Source organism: Pleurodeles waltl, chromosome 12, assembly GCF_031143425.1.
Source record: "Pleurodeles waltl isolate 20211129_DDA chromosome 12, aPleWal1.hap1.20221129, whole genome shotgun sequence".
NCBI lineage: Eukaryota > Metazoa > Chordata > Amphibia > Caudata > Salamandridae > Pleurodeles > Pleurodeles waltl.
Genome location: NC_090451.1, coordinates 5,316,232 through 5,335,628, shown reverse-complemented (window position 1 = coordinate 5,335,628; position 19,397 = coordinate 5,316,232).

Genomic DNA, 19,397 nt, shown 5'->3' with positions numbered 1-19,397 from the left:
CAGTTGGATAAGGGGTGCCTTTGGAGTGCCACCTGTCTTGCCACTGGCTTGACAGGTTTCACAGGACTTGCAAAATTCTTTTGTGTCCTCAGACATCCTAGGCCAATGAAACAGGGGAACAAACCTGTCCCAAGTTTTCATTTGTCCTAGATGCCCAGCTAAGGGAATGTCATGTGCCAGTGTTAGGAGGAACTTTCTGTACTCCTGAGGAATCACTAATCTCCTGGCAGCTCCAGGTTTAGGATCCCTATGCTCAGTGTACAAGAGGTTGTCCTCCCAGTAAACTCTGTGAGAGTCACTGACATCCCCATTAGCCTGTTTGACAGCTTGCTGTCTGAGACCCTCTAATGTGGGACAGGTTTGCTGTGCCACACTCAGCTCCTCTCTGGCAGGCCCCCCTTCACCCAAAAGCTCAGCAGTGTCTGCTTCCAGCTCCTCTGGTGTAGGTTCTGCACAGGGAGGGAATTCTTCTTCCTCAGAAGTTGAATCCACTGTAGAGGGAGGGATAGTAGGAAGTGGTTTGCTTCTACTAGCCCTAGCTTTAGGGAGCACTTGGTCCATTGTTCCAGGATCCAAGCTTCCCTGTCCTTTTTGCTTTTTGGCCTGAACCCTTGTCAAAGCAAAAATATGCCCTGGGATGCCCAGCATTGCTGCATGGGGCTCCAACTCCACATCTGACCAAGCTGATGTCTCCAAATCATTCCCTAATAGACAGTCTACAGGTAAATCTGAAGCTACCACAACTTTCTTTGGACCAGTTACCCCCCCCCAGTTGAGATTTACAACAGCCATGGGGTGGCTTTGTGTTATGTTGTGAGCATCGGTTACTTGGTACTGGTGTCCAAGTATGTGTTGTTCAGGGTGCACCAGTTTCTCAATCACCATTGTGACACTGGCACCTGTGTCCCTGTAGGCCTGGAACTCAACACCATTTATTAGGGTTAGTTGCTTGTACTTCTCCAAGTTATGGGGGCAAGCAACCAAAGTGGCTAAATCAATAGCCCCTTCAGAGACTAAAGTAGCCTCTGTGGTCTCCCTAATCAGACCAACCCCAACTAAATTACCAAAAGTGAGCCCAGCTACTCCCTTGGATTGGCTATTAGTAGGTTTGCTCCCACCACCACTGATATTAGTAGGGACACTAGGTGTAGCAGTAGGGGTTATAGTGGTAGGAGCTGTGGTGCCTTTCTTTGGACAACTGGGATCTGTTGTCCAATGGCCTTTTATTTTACATAAATAGCACCATGGTTTCTTTTCCTTGTTCTGATTAAAGGAGGATTTGGACCCACCACCCCCACCAGAGTGTTTTTGTGGGCCTGATGAAGACTCATTTTTAGATTTGTCCCCACCCTTGTCAGAAGACTTACCATCCTTCTTTTTGTTGCCATCTTTGTCACCCCCTGTATGAACTTTTCTGTTCACTCTTGTTCTGACCCATTTGTCTGCCTTCTTTCCCAATTCTTGGGGAGAGGTCAGATCAGAGTCCACCAAGTACTGGTGCAACAAATCAGACACACAATTATTAAGAATATGCTCCCTCAGGATCAAGTTATACAGGCTGTCATAATCAGTAACTTTACTGCCATGTAACCACCCCTCCAAGGCCTTCACTGCCTGGTCAATGAAATCAACCCAGTCTTGTGAAGACTCCTTTTTGGTCTCTCTGAACTTTATCCTGTACTGTTCAGTGGTTAAGCCATAACCATCCAGGAGTGCATTCTTAAGAACTTGGAAATTATAGGCATCATTTTCTTTCACAGTAAGGAGCCTATCCCTACCTTTTCCACTAAATGATAGCCATAGGATAGCAGCCCACTGCCTTTGAGGGACATCCTGTACAACACAGGCCCTCTCAAGTGCAGCAAACCACTTGTTAATGTCATCCCCCTCCTTATAAGGGGGAACTATCTTGTGCAGATTCCTGGAATCATGCACTTTTGCAGGATGACTATGGGGAATACTGCTGCTGCCACCATGGGTATCTAAACCCAACTTCTGTATTTCCTTCTCTAATTCAAAAGACTGTCTATCCAAATCCAGCTGTTGCTTTTTAAGCTTCAGTCTGGTTTGTTCCACCCTCAATTTATTGAGTTCCCTCTCTAACATTCTGTCATCAGGGTTGGTGGGAGGGACATTTCTAGAAACAGAGCTATGATGGGAATGAACAGAAGGAGACCTGTCCCTTACAGAAGCCAACTTAACAGCTTGGTTTACAGAAACATTACTACCAGTATGGTGAGAATAAATGCTTTTGCTATGATGTGAGACAACACTATTTCTTTGGTGTGGCTCATCATCATTACCATCTATGCTAGATTGTCTAGTAATGGGCAGGCTAGGAAGTTTCTTTCCTGAATCTTTTCCTGGGGGAGTCCCTGAATCAGATTGGGAACTATTAGGTACTTTTTCAACAGATGGGCCACCTCTGGCCTTATCCTGTTCTCTAAGCATGTTAATTAACAGTTCCAAGGCAGGATTCTTCCCTACACTCAAATCTCTCTCTATACAGAGACTCCTTGCTCTTTTCCAGCTAAGGTTGTCATATGCAAGTTTGGACAGATCAACACCTTGGCCTGTGCCAGACATTTTTTTGAGAGAGTTAAAGTGATAGAGAAAGAGACAAAAGTTTTCAGAACTTTTTGGAAAGACAGAAAAAAACTTTTTAAACTTTTAAGAACTTTTTGAAAGTTTAGGAGTACTTTTCAGCACTTAGAAAAGAGTGAAAAGAGGAAATGCAAAACTTTTTGGCTATGTGTATATACACTGACTTTGTTTTGTATATTTTTCTCTTATGAAAAGTACAATGACAAGAGTGGTAAGTAGTCTCAAGCACTTATCCCACCACTGCACAACCAATGTAGGAGGCTGGACTGGCTTGTAGTGAGTACCAAGGGGTACTTGCACCTTGCACCAGGCCCAGTTATCCCTTATTAGTGTATAGGGTGTCTAGCAGCTTAGGCTGATAGATAATGGTAGCTTAGCAGAGCAGCTTAGGCTGAACTAGGAGACGTGTGAAGCTACTACAGTACCACTTAGTGTCATATGCACAATATCATAAGAAAACACAATACACAGTTATACTAAAAATAAAGGTACTTTATTTTTATGACAATATGCCAAAGTATCTTAGAGTGTACCCTCAGTGAGAGGATAGGAAATATACACAAGATATATATACACAATAGCAAAAATATGCAGTATAGTCTTAGAAAACAGTGCAAACAATGTATAGTTACAATAGGATGCAATGGGGAAACATAGGGATAGGGGCAACACAAACCATATACTCCAAAAGTGGAATGCGAACCACGAATGGACCCCAAACCTATGTGACCTTGTAGAGGGTCGCTGGGACTATTAGAAAATAGTGAGAGTTAGAAAAATAACCCTCCCCAAGACCCTAAAAAGTGAGTGCAAAGTGCACTAAAGTTCCCCTAAGGACAAAATAGTTGTGTTAGAGGAATAATGCAGGAAATACACAAACCAGCAAGGCAACAACTGTGGATTTCCAATCTAGGGTACCTGTGGAACAAGGGGACCAAGTCCAAAAGTCACAAGCAAGTCGGAGATGGGCCGATGCCCAGGAAATGCCAGCTGCGGGTGCAAAGAAGCTTCGACTGGACAGAAGAAGCTGAGGTTTCTGCAGGAACGAAAAGGGCTAGAGACTTCCCCTTTGGTGGACGGTTCCCTCTTGCCTTGGAGAGTCGTGCAGAAGTGTTTTCCCGCCGGAAGGATGCCAACAAGCCTTGCTACCCGCAAATCGTGCGTTTGGCGTTTTTGGACGCTGCCGGGGCCCAGGAGGGACCAGGAGGTCGCAAATTGGACCTGAAGAGAGAGGGGACGTCGAGCAAGACAAAGAGCCTTCACTGAAGCAGGTAGCACCCGGAGAAGTGCCAGAAACAGGCACTACGAAGATGCGTGAAACGGTGCTCGCCGAAGTTGCACAAAGGAGTCCCACGTCGCCGGAGACCAACTTAGAAAGTCGTGCAATGCAGGTTAGAGTGCCGTGGACCCAGGCTTGGCTGTGCACAAAGGATTTCCGCCGGAAGTGCACAGGGGCCGGAGTAGCTGCAAAGTCGCGGTTCCCAGCAATGCAGCCCAGCGAGGTGAGGCAAGGACTTACCTCCACCAAACTTGGGCTGAAGAGTCACTGGACTTTGGGGGTCACTTGGACAGCATCGCTGGATTCGAGGGACCTCGCTCGTCGTGCTGAGAGGAGACCCAAGGGACCGGTAATGCAGCTTTTTGGTGCCTGCGGTTGCAGGGGGAAGATTCCGTCGACCCACGGGAGATTTCTTCGGAGCTTCTGGTGCAGAGAGGAGGCAGGCTACCCCCACAGCATGCACAAGCAGGAAAACAGTTGAGAAGGCGGCAGGATCAGCGTTACAGAGTTGCAGTAGTCGTCTTTGCTACTATGTTGCAGGTTTGCAGGCTTCCAGCGCGGTCAGCGGTCGTTTCCTTATCAGAAGGTGAAGAGGGAGATGCAGAGGAACTCGGCTGAGCTCATGCATTCGTTATCTAAAGTTTCCCTAGAGACAGAGACCCTAAATAGCCAGAAAAGAGGGTTTGGCTACCTAGGAGAGAGGATAGGCTACTAACACCTGAAGGAGCCTATCAGCAGGAGTCTCTGACGTCACCTGGTGGCACTGGCCACTCAGAGCAGTCCAGTGTGCCAGCAGCACCTCTGTTTCCAAGATGGCAGAGGTCTGGAGCACACTGGAGGAGCTCTGGACACCTCCCAGGGGAGGTGCAGGTCAGGGGAGTGGTCACTCCCCTTTCCTTTGTCCAGTTTCGCGCCAGAGCAGGGGCTAAGGGGTCCCTGAACCGGTGTAGACTGGCTTATGCAGAATTGGGCACATCTGTGCCCAACAAAGCATTTCCAGAGGCTGGGGGAGGCTACTCCTCCCCTGCCTTCACACCATTTTCCAAAGGGAGAGGGTGTCACACCCTCTCTCAGAGGAAGTTCTTTGTTCTGCCATCCTGGGCCAGGCCTGGCTGGACCCCAGGAGGGCAGCTGCCTGTCTGAGGGGTTGGCAGCAGCAGCAGCTGCAGTGAAACCCCAGGAAGGGCAGTTTGGCAGTACCAGGGTCTGTGCTACAGACCACTGGGATCATGGGATTGTGCCAACTATGCCAGGATGGCATAGAGGGGGCAATTCCATGATCATAGACATGTTACATGGCCATATTCGGAGTTACCATTGTGAAGCCACATATAGGTAGTGACCTATATGTAGTGCACGCGTGTAATGGTGTCCCCGCACTCACAAAGTTCAGGGAATTGGCTCTGAACAATGAGGGGGCACCTTGGCTAGTGCCAGGGTGCCCTCACGCTAAGTAACTTTGCACCTAACCTTTACCAGGTAAAGGTTAGACATATAGGTGACTTATAAGTTACTTAAGTGCAGTGTAAAATGGCTGTGAAATAACGTGGACGTTATGTCACTCAGGCTGCAGTGGCAGGCCTGTGTAAGAATTGTCAGAGCTCCCTATGGGTGGCAAAAGAAATGCTGCAGCCCATAGGGATCTCCTGGAACCCCAATACCCTGGGTACCTCAGTACCATATACTAGGGAATTATAAGGGTGTTCCAGTAAGCCAATGTAAATTGGTAAAAATGGTCACTAGCCTGTCAGTGACAATTTGGAAATAAATGAGAGAGCATAACCACTGAGGTTCTGATTAGCAGAGCCTCAGTGAGACAGTTAGTCACTACACAGGTAACACATTCAGGCACACTTATGAGCACTGGGGCCCTGGGTTACCAGGGTCCCAGTGACACATACAACTAAAACAACATATATACAGTGAAAAAATGGGGGTAACATGCCAGGCAAGATGGTACTTTCCTACAGTATCTGTATATATTTAGTTACTCTATTTTAATACATTCCAATGTTTGGACTGATTTCCTTTTGTCTTTGCATTCTTCCGGGGGGGTTGTGGGTTATTACTGTGCTGTTTGGAAATGCATTGGTGTGTGTTGTAGTAGGTGAGGGTCGGATTGGGGGTGGGGGTGTTGCGTGTATGTCCCCCTGACTTTTGCCTCCCCCCTCCCCTATGTCGTAGGTGCAGTACTCACTGTTGTCTTTGGCGCCTACGTTGCTGATGTTAGTAGAAGAGCAGGTATACAAGCGCAGGGAGTATTTGGAGTTCGGGCTCCACGGTGGCCTCCTTCCTCGTGGCGTGTGTTAAGGTGAGCGTTTTCCCATTGCAAAAGCTGTTTCTGCCGTGTTTTTATCCACGGTGAATCCACTCCGGAAAAGGTGGCGGATTGGCGGGTTGTAATACTGTGGGCGGTACATTGTCTCCTGCCTGTCTGTTGGCGGTGACCACCATGCTGCTTGTCTGTACCGCCGTGGCGGTTGGTGTGTTAAAGTGGCTGTCTATGTTGGCGGTTTCCGCCACGGTCATAATTCCCTTTTTTGGTCCGCCGGCCTGTTTGTGGTATTACCGCAGCTTTAACACCGTTCGCCAGGGTTGTAATGACCCCCTGAGTGTTTTCTTTCAAGTGTGTAAGTGTATGTGTGACTACAGTGGTTTTGCATGAGCATTGCTTGTCTCCTAGATGAGCCTTGGCTGCTCATCCAGAGCTACCTCTAGAGAGCCTGGCTTCTAGACATTACTTACACTTCCCTAAGAGGGGATACCTGCACCCATTATAAGGTGCAGGTACCTTAGATACCCACCACACACCAGGTCAGCTTCCTACACCTGTTCTCTACGCCAGTCCACTGTCTGCCACTCTAATGTATTCTGCACCACTGCACTCTTTGCCACTGCACTTAACACCATATTACCATACACCATCACAATCTACACAACTACACTTTACCCTGCACCACTCAACTCTGCACCATTTAATTCTACTCTATTCCACTCCACTCTATGCCAATGCATTCAACACCACTCTACACTCAACCACTGCACTCTTCACTAATGCACTGTATACAGCTGCACTCTATATCACTGCACTCTATTGTAGGAAAGTACCATCTTGCCTGGCATGTTACCCCCATTTTTCACTGTATATATGTTGTTTTAGTTGTATGTGTCACTGGGACCCTGGTAACCCAGGGCCCCAGTGCTCATAAGTGTGCCTGAATGTGTTACCTGTGTAGTGACTAACTGTCTCACTGAGGATCTGCTAACCAGAACCTCAGTGGTTATGCTCTCTCATTTCTTTCCAAATTGTCACTAACAGGCTAGTGACCATTTTTACCAATTTACATTGGCTTACTGGAACACCCTTATAATTCCCTAGTATATGGTACTGAGGTACCCAGGGTATTGGGGTTCCAGGAGATCCCTATGGGCTGCAGCATTTCTTTTGCCACCCATAGGGAGCTCTGACAAATCTTACACAGGCCTGCCACTGCAGCCTGAGTGAAATAACGTCCACGTTATTTCACAGCCATTTTACACTGCACTTAAGTAACTTATAAGTCACCTATATGTCTAACCTTTACCTGGTAAAGGTTAGGTGCAAAGTTACTTAGTGTGAGGGCACCCTGGCACTAGCCAAGGTGCCCCCACATTGTTCAGAGCCAATTCCCTGAACTTTGTGAGTGCGGGGACACCATTACACGCGTGCACTACATATAGGTCACTACCTATATGTAGCTTCACAATGGTAACTACGAATATGGCCATGTAACATGTCTATGATCATGGAATTGCCCCCTCTATGCCATCCTGGCATAGTTGGCACAATCCCATGATCCCAGTGGTCTGTAGCACAGACCCTGGTACTGCCAAACTGCCCTTCCTGGGGTTTCACTGCAGCTGCTGCTGCTGCCAACCCCTCAGACAGGCATCTGCCCTCTTGGGGTCCAGCCAGGCCTGGCCCAGGATGGCAGAACAAAGAACTTCCTCTGAGAGAGGGTGTGACACCCTCTCCCTTTGGAAAATGGTGTGAAGGCAGGGGAGGAGTAGCCTCCCCCAGCCTCTGGAAATGCTTTCTTGGGCACAGATGTGCCCAATTCTGCATAAGCCAGTCTACACCGGTTCAGGGACCCCTTAGCCCCTGCTCTGGCGTGAAACTGGACAAAGGAAAGGGGAGTGACCACTCCCCTGACCTGCACCTCCCCTGGGAGGTGTCCAGAGCTCCTCCAGTGTGCTCCAGACCTCTGCCATCTTGGAAACAGAGGTGCTGCTGGCACACTGGACTGCTCTGAGTGGCCAGTGCCACCAGGTGACGTCAGAGACTCCTTGTGATAGGCTCCTTCAGGTGTTGCTAGCCTATCCTCTCTCCTAGGTAGCCAAACCCTCTTTTCTGGCTATTTAGGGTCTCTGTCTCTGGGGAAACTTTAGATAACGAATGCAAGAGCTCATCCGAGTTCCTCTGCATCTCTCTCTTCACCTTCTGATAAGGAAACGACCGCTGACCGCGCTGGAAGCCTGCAAACCTGCAACATAGTAGCAAAGACGACTACTGCAACTCTGTAACGCTGATCCTGCCGCCTTCTCGACTGTTTTCCTGCTTGTGCATGCTGTGGGGGTAGTCTGCCTCCTCTCTGCACCAGAAGCTCCGAAGAAATCTCCCGTGGGTCGACGGAATCTTCCCCCTGCAACCGCAGGCACCAAAAAGCTGCATTACCGGTCCCTTGGGTCTCCTCTCAGCACGACGAGCGAGGTCCCTCGAATCCAGCGACTCTTTCCAAGTGACCCCCACAGTCCAGTGACTCTTCAGCCCAAGTTTGGTGGAGGTAAGTCCTTGCCTCACCTCGCTGGGCTGCATTGCTGGGAACCGTGACTGTGCAAGCTACTCCGGCCCCTGTGCACTTCCGGCGGAAATCCTTTGTGCACAGCCAAGCCTGGGTCCACGGCACTCTAACCTGCATTGCACGACTTTCTAAGTTGGTCTCCGGCCACGTGGGACTCCTTTGTGCAACTTCGGCGAGCACCGTTTCACGCATCCTCGTAGTGCCTGTTTCTGGCACTTCTCCGGGTGCTACCTGCTTCAGTGAGGGCTCTTTTTCTTTCTCGACGTCCCCTCTCTCTTCAGGTCCAATTTGCGACCTCCTGGTCCCTCCTGGGCCCCAGCAGCGTCCAAAAACGCCAAACGCACGATTTGCGTGTAGCAAGGCTTGTTGGCGTCCTTCCGGCGGGAAAACACTTCTGCACGACTCTCCAAGGCGAGAGGAATCAGTCCCCCAAAGGGGAAGTCTCTAGCCCTTTTTGTTCCTGCAGAAACCTCAGCTTCTTCTGTCCAGTCGAAGCTTCTTTGCACCCGCAGCTGGCATTTCCTGGGCATCTGCCCATCTCCGACTTGCTTGTGACTTTTGGACTTGGTCCCCTTGTTCCACAGGTACCCTAGATTGGAAATCCACAGTTGTTGCATTGCTGGTTTGTGTCTTTCCTGCATTATTCCTCTAACACGACTATTTTGTCCTTAGGGGAACTTTAGTGCACTTTGCACTCACTTTTCAGGGTCTTGGGGAGGGTTATTTTTCTAACTCTCACTATTTTCTAATAGTCCCAGCGACCCTCTACAAGGTCACATAGGTTTGGGGTCCATTCGTGGTTCGCATTCCACTTTTGGAGTATATGGTTTGTGTTGCCCCTATCCCTATGTTTCCCCATTGCATCCTATTGTAACTATACATTGTTTGCACTGTTTTCTAAGACTATACTGCATATTTTTGCTATTGTGTATATATATCTTGTGTATATTTCCTATCCTCTCACTGAGGGCACAATCTAAGATACTTTGGCATATTGTCAAAAATAAAGTACCTTTATTTTTAGTATAACTGTGTATTGTGTTTTCTTATGATATTGTGCATATGACACTAAGTGGTACTGTAGTAGCTTCACATGTCTCCTAGTTCAGCCTAAGCTGCTCTGCTAAGCTACCATTATCTATCAGCCTAAGCTGCTAGACACCCTATACACTAATAAGGGATAACTGGGCCTGGTGCAAGGTGCAAGTACCCCTTGGTACTCACTACAAGCCAGTCCAGCCTCCTACATCTATACCACTGCACTCTGCTCTGCATTACTCTATTCTATGCCACTGCTCTCAATGCCCCTCTACTCAACCCTACACCACTGCAGTCTGACACTCCACTCTGCAACATTGCACTCTCTGCCACTGAACTCTACGCCACACAACTCCACTCTACACTACTTCAATGTATACCACTACACTTAATGCTACTGTACTCTATGTGTTGTGAGCATCTCTAAGACTCAGGTTGTTCACCCCTGTTTTAGCTTAGTTTTCTACTTCATGCATATTCATATTTTATTCATTTTAATAAGTCTGCCTTTTAGCAGTGCCTTTTACAAACTTTTATCAGGGTGCTTTAGTCTAGGCAAGCAAGGAAAATGCTACTAGTTTAGTTAGCCTTTGCATGAAAGATATTTAGTACTTTCTGTCCAAGACTATGGTACGTGGGACACGATATGCTACCTTGTGTTGTCCGTTAAGGAGACAGCTTCTATTACCTAGACACAGCATTGCACCGGAAGTATATTTCCAATGTGGTTTGGTTTATTATATAAACAGTGCACTGATGCAAGGAGGGCAGAGGCCATTCCAACCACGACTATCGCGGGACGCACGATGTGTGACATTCAACTCAGCTGGTGCTGATCTGCCCGCATCCTGAGAGGATTGGCATTTACATCACAGGCTGATTCTTTACACTGTTTTTGGGCATGGGTCGGGGGCTGATCACTTAGATCAGGCCAAGCAGAGGGTTACAACCAGTATGCTGTCAAAGTAGACATAGGGATTCTCTAGTAAATCTAGAACCACATACATCATGGTTGGATTCTTCATGTTCTTTAGCATGTTTGTAATGCTGATTACCTTGCTTTGTTTTATCTGCCTAATTATTGCAGCTCACTCTTTATATGCTATATTGCAAATGTTTCAACAAATGTATTGCAAACTTATTTCACATCTTTTTATGTTGCCTTTGTATGCATGAGTAACCCTACGAAAGGGGTATGTTTATTTCCACGGCTTCCATGGGGAGTTGAAGTATCATGTTCAGGTTACTATAATCACCTTATAACCCAGAAGGTTTGGAGGTTTGGAATAGGTACTATGAGCTAGCCAGGAATTAGGTCAGCAGTTACTAACTGCATGAATAGACTCAGTCTCCTATACTTTACCGTTCTGCATTCCTAAACATGCAGTCTATTACCAACTAGGAACCGCACAACAACAGCACTATACTCTAGTCTGCACCACTCTATACTATTCTACTCTGTACCATTCTACACCACTGCATTCTGTGCCACTCTTATCTACTCTGCACGCTATGCCACTGCAGTTTATGCCTCTCTACTTTACTCTGCGCCACTGCCTTCTGCATTACTCAACTCTATGCCATTTTTCTCTGATATTCCACTCTACTCTATGCCTCTCTACTCCACTCTGTGTATCTTTACTCTGCACCACTCCACTCTTCGCCACTGTGCACCACTACACTGTGCTATGCACCACTCTATTCGAAGTATGCACATGCACAGAAGAGCCCAATATTATGCATACTCATAAAACCAGAATATGCAAACTGATGCACATGAAACAGAACAGAAGTGAGCAAACTAATGGACAAAGCTTTTCCACCAATAATAAGTCAAGAAAATAAATCTTACCTTGCTGAGGAATAATTATCATTTTAACCCATATCTTTGTGTAGGAGAGAGCTGAATCTTCCTCACACACAGAGGGAGATTCCGAACGGTTTTGGATTGTGAGCAGCCTGTGTTTCGGTGTAGTTGGTGCTCTTTTGAACATACACTAGACGTCTGTCTCCCACAGCAGCGCCCCCCAGTGATTGAAGCTGATCTGTTGATGTTCCCGATGAGGGCTCATTACCAGACATGTGCGCTGTGGCTACATTTGCTGCGATAGGCTACTTACGAGATACCCTTCCTGGAGGAAGTTGACATTGACTCGTTTACAGGTTCTACGCGGGATGCCGCTTGGTTGACACTGGGGCTTTGGAACACACCTGCTCCTTGATAGTCTTTGGCGTGGATTTTCTGGTTTTGTCATCTGCCGAAGTGGAGACTCTCCTGCTTTCCATGACCACTGTTTGAATTGGATTTGTTTTAAAATGACATTATGATTTGAATTTGGCATTTTGCCGCATGCTCATTTTTTAAATTTAGGATGAATATGCTTTGATGTCCTCTTGACTTGTGGAAATTTGTTAGGGTTTTAATTATATTTTAGCCTACGGCATTTTTTAGTTTAGAATTAAACCACTTTCTACTGACAAGGGGAGGGTGTAGTGTAGCCCTTTTTAATATAGCTTTATGAGCGTTTGCTTAATGTATTAGGCCTCAGTGCACTTTGCCCTAGATGTATTTCATTTAACCTCACACTGTTATTTTACAATAACCAGTTTCACGGTCTTGTTTTATTTCATTCTATCACACTGTTTATCACACAGCCATTGCGAAAAAACAACAGCAATAGTAAAATGCCAGCTAATAAAGACAAAGTTAGACAAAGTTATCGGAAATCCCCCAAAAATGCTACAGAAAATTGAATGAATAGCTAAAGGTATTAAACCGAATATGGAAGAGAAGGTGTGAACGAAACCTACACCAACGGCTTTGAAAAAATCTGCTACTCCAGCTGTGCTGGACGCATTAAATATACGTCCCACGAGTTCACCAAAGTGGCTCAGAAAGTTGGTATTAAACAGGGACTGTATTTCCGCCGATGACCTTGCAACCTGAAGAGCATAGGTCTCGCGTGCAGATGTAAGGGCCACATGCTTCTGAAACAATAAAGCCTTTAGTCTACTTAACTTGTCGAAATTCACCTTGGAAGTAGCAATGTGAGGCCAAATATCTGCTACCTCCCTTAATTTAGTGGGGGGAAACAACCCACTCCCGCAGCAAGTAACGACCTTAGTGACCGAAACAATGTAAACTATTCCAGCCTGCATGCCGCAACAGTCTTCACTATTGTGGAGGACGTAGCTGCCGTTTGAAAGCACCTGGAATGTGCGTTTAATCAAGGGGACTGGAACTCCCTTCAAAGAGCAAGCCAAGTTCGCAACCGAGGCATTACACGCCCCATGCAAGGACAGCTGCTTAAAAATCATCGAATGGCTGACTGAAGTCTTGCATTCACTACCGCTAAGAAAGACCTCTTTCATGCCGTTTACGCATTTGTACAAGAAGGGAAGCTCCCACACCTCATGGATGTAACTATCTCCCAATTTTTCATATCTGCCTACCGGAACATGTTTCAAACAAGAAGTGAATTGTAATGTAGAAATAGGCAGATTAATAACCCCGTGTATTAACCACTCTGCAGAGGAGATCTCAGCGACTGTAAAAGGCAATCTTTCTAACTTTTCAATATTGAGCATGACATAAGTCACCTCCTTCTTAGCCATTAGTTGTTGTTGTTGCGTTAAATTAAAGGAAAAAATATTTCCCTGGCACTGATATGCTGCCAGGGAACGCGACTCGCCTTCAACATCTGAAGCGTCCAACCCAACTGCATAGTGGACCTGGTCTGACTTTGTCCATGATATAAAGAAGACATATCAGATCGTATATTGTCTATAGCAGAAGAAACAATGTTGTTAATTGTATATATCCGGTCGGACAAGGTGTGAATTCCATTATCCACAACAGCTAATGCCTTTTTCAAACTTTCCTGATCTATCTGCCTTAACCGGGCTGCAGCCTCTTGTTGGGAAAGTTTCCATATTTCATTGTATACCTCATACAAGAAACGTTTCCTACGTGGCGTCTTCAGGCCTGACAAAAAATCTTGTAAATCAGTGTTATTAGACAGTAGAGTGAGATGTGTCTTAACTGCATCTAGCGAGGATGATTTTAACCATTGCTGGCACAATTTTCCCACACTATATGTAGTAATTATTTCCGCATGTTCTGGTGATATATAGCGAGGGTCTGACCTACTTGTCTGGAGGTGACAAAAGGTTGATGACACCCGTTAGTGTCTATTGGCCACAATAACCACCCGCCTGGACGTGTCAATGAAGTGTCAAATGTACCATTTCAGTAAGCTCACTAAAAGTGGCATTTATGTATTTCTGCCAGTTATTAATTTTTGCAGGGGCAGGTATACTAGGCATATTCAATTCTCTGATAGCCTAAACAGCTAGTCTGTTGTACTGTTTCATTTAAAAAGATCATTTGAACGGGAATGAGACATGCTCTAAACAATGTTTTTTTACCCTTTGTTTGCCAATTAGTTGTTCCCCAAACACTTTTCAAATCAACATTTTTTGACCAATATTCATAACCTTCAATTGACAATCGGGAAACAAAGGAATCCGATTATATGAATTTCGTGTTGGTCAACAACATTTGTTTATCTTTAGTCGGTGTTAACCTAAAATAATATGACTTAGCATCCTTTTGATGATGCCCACAAAAATACGTAAATTTATCAAAATTAGTTTTGGAACTCCCTTGCTGGGGAGTCGGGCAATGTTCCCATTGCGTATAGTCAAATATAGTTTTTGGACTACTTGCTTTGTGGATGAAGTGGTGCCCATAATAATTATAGCAAAACATGTCACCATAATTCTCTTTAAACTGGTAAACGTCTTCATTTTCATAGACAGTATAATATTGTAATTCTGTCATCATTGAATCAACAGTCTTCACATCCCAATCATCAGATTCAATGCCTGGTATTAATATATCATTCATAGATAACTTTAGTACATATGGTATTTGAATTATTTCAGTGGGACCGTATATATCAAACATTACTTTATCCCACACAATCCCATCCGGAATCGGCACTGCAGAAATGTTCACAGAGGACAAGTCTCTTCGAACCCTATTTGTTTGGTGTTGAAATGTGGTTTCAACACCTCCTCCACTTGTTCAACCGCTGATCAGGAAGAAAATGACCATGTATCAACAGAAAAAAGGTAATGACAAACCCAACCCAAAGAAAAAATGCTACCATAGTCAATAAAATCCACAGATAGTTCCATGGAAAAACAAAATACTTATCTTTAAGCCAACATATCAACTTACGTGGACCTGACAGATCAGGAGTCGAAGAGGCAAACGAGTCCGATAGACCATTGTTGTTGTCGGCAAAGTAACCAGGGGCAGTTCGTGCAAAAGGCGTCGCCGTATTCAATGGAGGAGTTGGTGTTTCTCGTAATGGTACACTGTAGATAGCACCATCCGTCATGTCAGTAGTCATGGTGACTTGATCAAATGTTTCTAAGTTGGTCGTTGTCAGTGGAACTAATGTGAGATCATCATCCACCCTCCCCAAGCTCGGAGAGGCAACAGTGTTGGTATAGATAACTTGAAGCGAAATGTCTTCCCCAGTAGTGAGAGGGATTCGGGAACTACTGGACGTTCCTCTTAGTCTGCTGTGTAGAATCGGCCACATGTTGTAACTTGACATTGTCAATAGAAACAAAGCGATTTTCTTTGGCACCTGGCAACTGTGGTAGAATAACAGTTCTCGTTCCGTGTATCCCCAACACAGGGACTGGTGCACGATAAGGAGGGCCAAATTCTTTTTTCACTGCAACCTTTTCACGCACAAGATCCCCAACCCTGGGAATCCAGCCGGTAGGTGTTACTGGCGTATCCTTAATTCCTGTGGAGGCGGCACTTTTAGAAGAGTTATCTTAACGGAACTGCTGTAATTCCTGTAAAACAGTGGCACGATCATTTATGTCAAAAGGTGTTTCCGCCGCCTCCACACCAGGACCCTCAAGATACGGAACAAACATTTGTGTTCCGAACAGGCACTCATATGAAGTACGGCCCCACAGGGACCTTCTAGGCAGGTTATTTAGTCCTCTCTAAACTCCATACAGGTGGGATAGCCAACTCAACCCGTACCTAAGACTCTGGCTGTTAAGGATTGCTTTAAATCGTGGTTTAATCGCTCCGCTACAGAATTTCCCTCGGGATGAAATGGAGACGAGTACTGGAGCTGGACCCCCAACTAAGCCATGGTGTCCCTGAATGCCCTTGACGCAAAAGCAGGGCCCTAGTCCGAATGGAACGCCGCAACTGCATATGTACCGACAAAGACTCGCAAATCTTTAATAACAGTCCGAGCGCCAGCCGAGCGTTGTGGCCACACCCACACAAATCTAGAGCAAGAATCAACAGCAACTAGGATATATTTATATGCACTATCCAGTGTTAGTGGACCACTATTCCGGTAGGCAGATATGAAAAGTTGGGAGATAGTTACATCCATGAGGTGTGGGAGCTTCCCTTCACTATCACAGATGACAAGGTCCTTCTCAATAGCGAGAACTTTTGAAAATGGGGACATAATTCTCATCTCATTATTATACTCATAGGGTGTGTGGAGTTTTGGTTTGTACTTCTTGCTCTTTGTCACATAGGAGGTGGGGATCACCTAAAAAGTAATTACTGGAATGAGGAGGAGGCACTTAGGGACAATTATTTTTTGGGTCCTAGTTCCCCTGTTGTTTCCCTGTTTCAGTCGCCACACCAGGAAATATTGATATCCTGAAGTGTTCCATTTACACCACAAAGGTTGTGTCTGTTGTCAGATTATCTCTTTGTAGCTACAACATTTAACAAGTAGAGGAGTGATAATGACAGTGGGCTTCATTATGATTTTGGCAGTCGGACCGCCAGACTACCGTGGCAGTGGTCAGAACGTCGCTAAGCCGGTGGCATCCTAAGCGCCACACTATCACATCCCCGCGGACTGGTGGTGTGTCGGCTGCGCAGTCAATGTGGCAGCATGGACAGAGCCTGAATTCAATGCTGACTACACTGCTGAACCTCCAGCAAGTCGGGTGCACTGTTTCCATGCACCATGTCGTGCATGGCAAATTGTGTGCACATTGACATTGCCGGCATCAGGGGGAACAACATGGGCCCTGGTCACAATCCAAATGGGCTTATTTGCCTTGAAGTCCTTTTTTGAGGCCCTTTACCTGCCTTTCTGCCGAGCTTTTCATGGCGATGTCCCCGCCATGAAAATTTTAGTGTAAAGGCAGGTCTTATACACACAGCGGAGCCAATGCTGGTACCGCCACCAGTGACCGCTTCTGTCCTCACCGCCACTGTTGCAGTACCTTCAATGTTGGCGCTGGAAGCGGTCCAACCGCACAGATTGTAATCGGGCAGTAGGACCACCAAGGAGGCAGCGGTTGGACTGCCAAAGACGGGACCGCCAAACTCATAATTAGCCCCAATGTCTTCATTAAGTCAAAGAGTGGAGGGGACATTGTTCCAAGAGGGCAAGAGGAAAAGAGAGAGAGAGAGAGGGACAGAAAAAAACAACCACACAGAAAGTTGGCACGCAAAGGGACCAAGGAAGAGAGTGGGACACAACTGTGGACATAAACTGAGAAAGGGAGAAGGAGAGGACGATATAAAATTCAAAGACAGATTGGGGCGATCAAATGACTAGCAAAACTAGAGAGAATAGAACATAGGATACCTAGACACATATACTATGAGGGAGAATTATGTTATCTAACAGTGGTGGTCAGTGGGGCGGAGCCTGAGGAGCAAATGGAAGAGCCAGTCCCCCTCTTACTCCTCTCACAACCTCCTCTCAACCATGCTTGCTTCATCTGAGTGGCACACACCACAGGAATAAGTGGCATGGGATACCTAAAGTGTGAGGAGGGGAGGGTTTACGTGTTAGACCTATTTAGGGTACTAGGCAGAGTTGGCTTTAGCATTGGTGATGCCCAGTATAACAATCTTTGTTGGAAACCCCATGACCTCCTTTGTCACGTATTTCCTCACTACCACCCTGCAAAGATGTCTTTCATTTCTCGTTTGTCCCTTTCTCACATGTATCTATTTTATAGCTCTACACATCCCACTGTAGGGCATCAGAGCGTTTTATGTCACAAGCATGAAATGAGCTATACAAGTGTACCAATCAATGTATAGGAAATGTTATTTAAGACAAGGAGGACTACAAGGTGTAGGAGTCACATGTCATTCATGCTGGTAAACATTATGGGCCTGATTATGAATTCGGCAGCAGTTTAGGCTGTCTGCCAAACTTCCGACGGGGAGGTTGCTGCCATAGTGGCTACCTCCCCGCCAGGCCCATTAAGAGTTTCCTGCTAGGTCGGCGGGCGGAACCTAGTCTTCTGGCCTAGCGAGAAACACCCTACAGCATTGTCTCCAGCTCATAATCGAGCTGGTGGCAATACAGTAGGATGCAGGGTGCACCAGCACCCTCGCAATGTTCACTGTCTGCTGGCCAGTGGGACATGTCAAGCGCGTGGGGCAGTGCAGAGGCCCTCTGGGGCCCACTGCACCCATTCTCCAACAGCCTTTTCATGTCGGTGTTACCTCCATGAAACCACTGACGGAGTACGAGGTCTTAATACTCAGGGCAGCGTTGCTTGCAGTGCTGCCCTGGCAGATTAGGACCTCTGCAACCACTGGTATCTTTAATCGAAGCAGTGCTGGCGGTCCAATCACGGCACGACTGCCTTGGTCATAATGTGGCGCTTGGACCACCCCCCTGGTGGTGGTCCAACTGCCACAGCGAGTCTGGCGATCAAGTGACCGCCAGACTTGTAATGATCACCTATATGTTAAGCGTGCTTTGTCTGGAGAAATTAAGGGGCAGAGTTATTATGTTTTCAGGAAGCTCAGCAACAACATTTTCTGTGGTGCATTGTGTTGTGTGGCCAGGAGAGAGGACAACATCATTAGCAGTGGGCATACCATGGAATTCCATGTAGTGTAAGCTAAATGCAACAGAACATAAACAGTTTTTCGAACAGCAGCTCACACTTGCTAAATGTGCTCTTACTTTAGGACCTTTTTCTCCAAATTACTCCTAATTATGCAAGTGGTTGTAAACACATTATTATCTGTAATTTGACATCAAAGAGTAATGTGGAATTACTAAAATTACTCTAATTACTCCAGCATAATTGGATTTTTGCCCAGGCCTAACCATCACCATATATACTGATATATGGTGCTGTTGATCTCTTATCTAGTGCTGCCGTATCTTAGGCTGCCTTGTGCCAGTGCACACACCCATGCACCATGGTGCAAGAGTGTGTGTGTGATGCCAAGCTTAGGTTATATACTGGAAGAGTAACCTTACAGCACACATTTTCATGCTTTAACAAATTTTAACAGTTTGCAAGTGTGCTACACTGTAATACACACATACAAAGTTGGTAAGGTTTGTAGATCATAAATGTTTTTCCCAACTTTACGCCTTCCTTAAGGAGGCATGGTTTTTGGATGCAAATCCCTTTATACCAAAGTTAGTAGATAGTGGTTAGCATCAGAAACCAATTGTTGGGTCCAAAGGAACATCCATGTACCACCCATGGTACACTTCCTTGGTGCAAAGTAGCACATTGTGTTACTATGTGTTACTTTAGGGCTACTTTCCAATGCAAATTAATGATTTATTCTT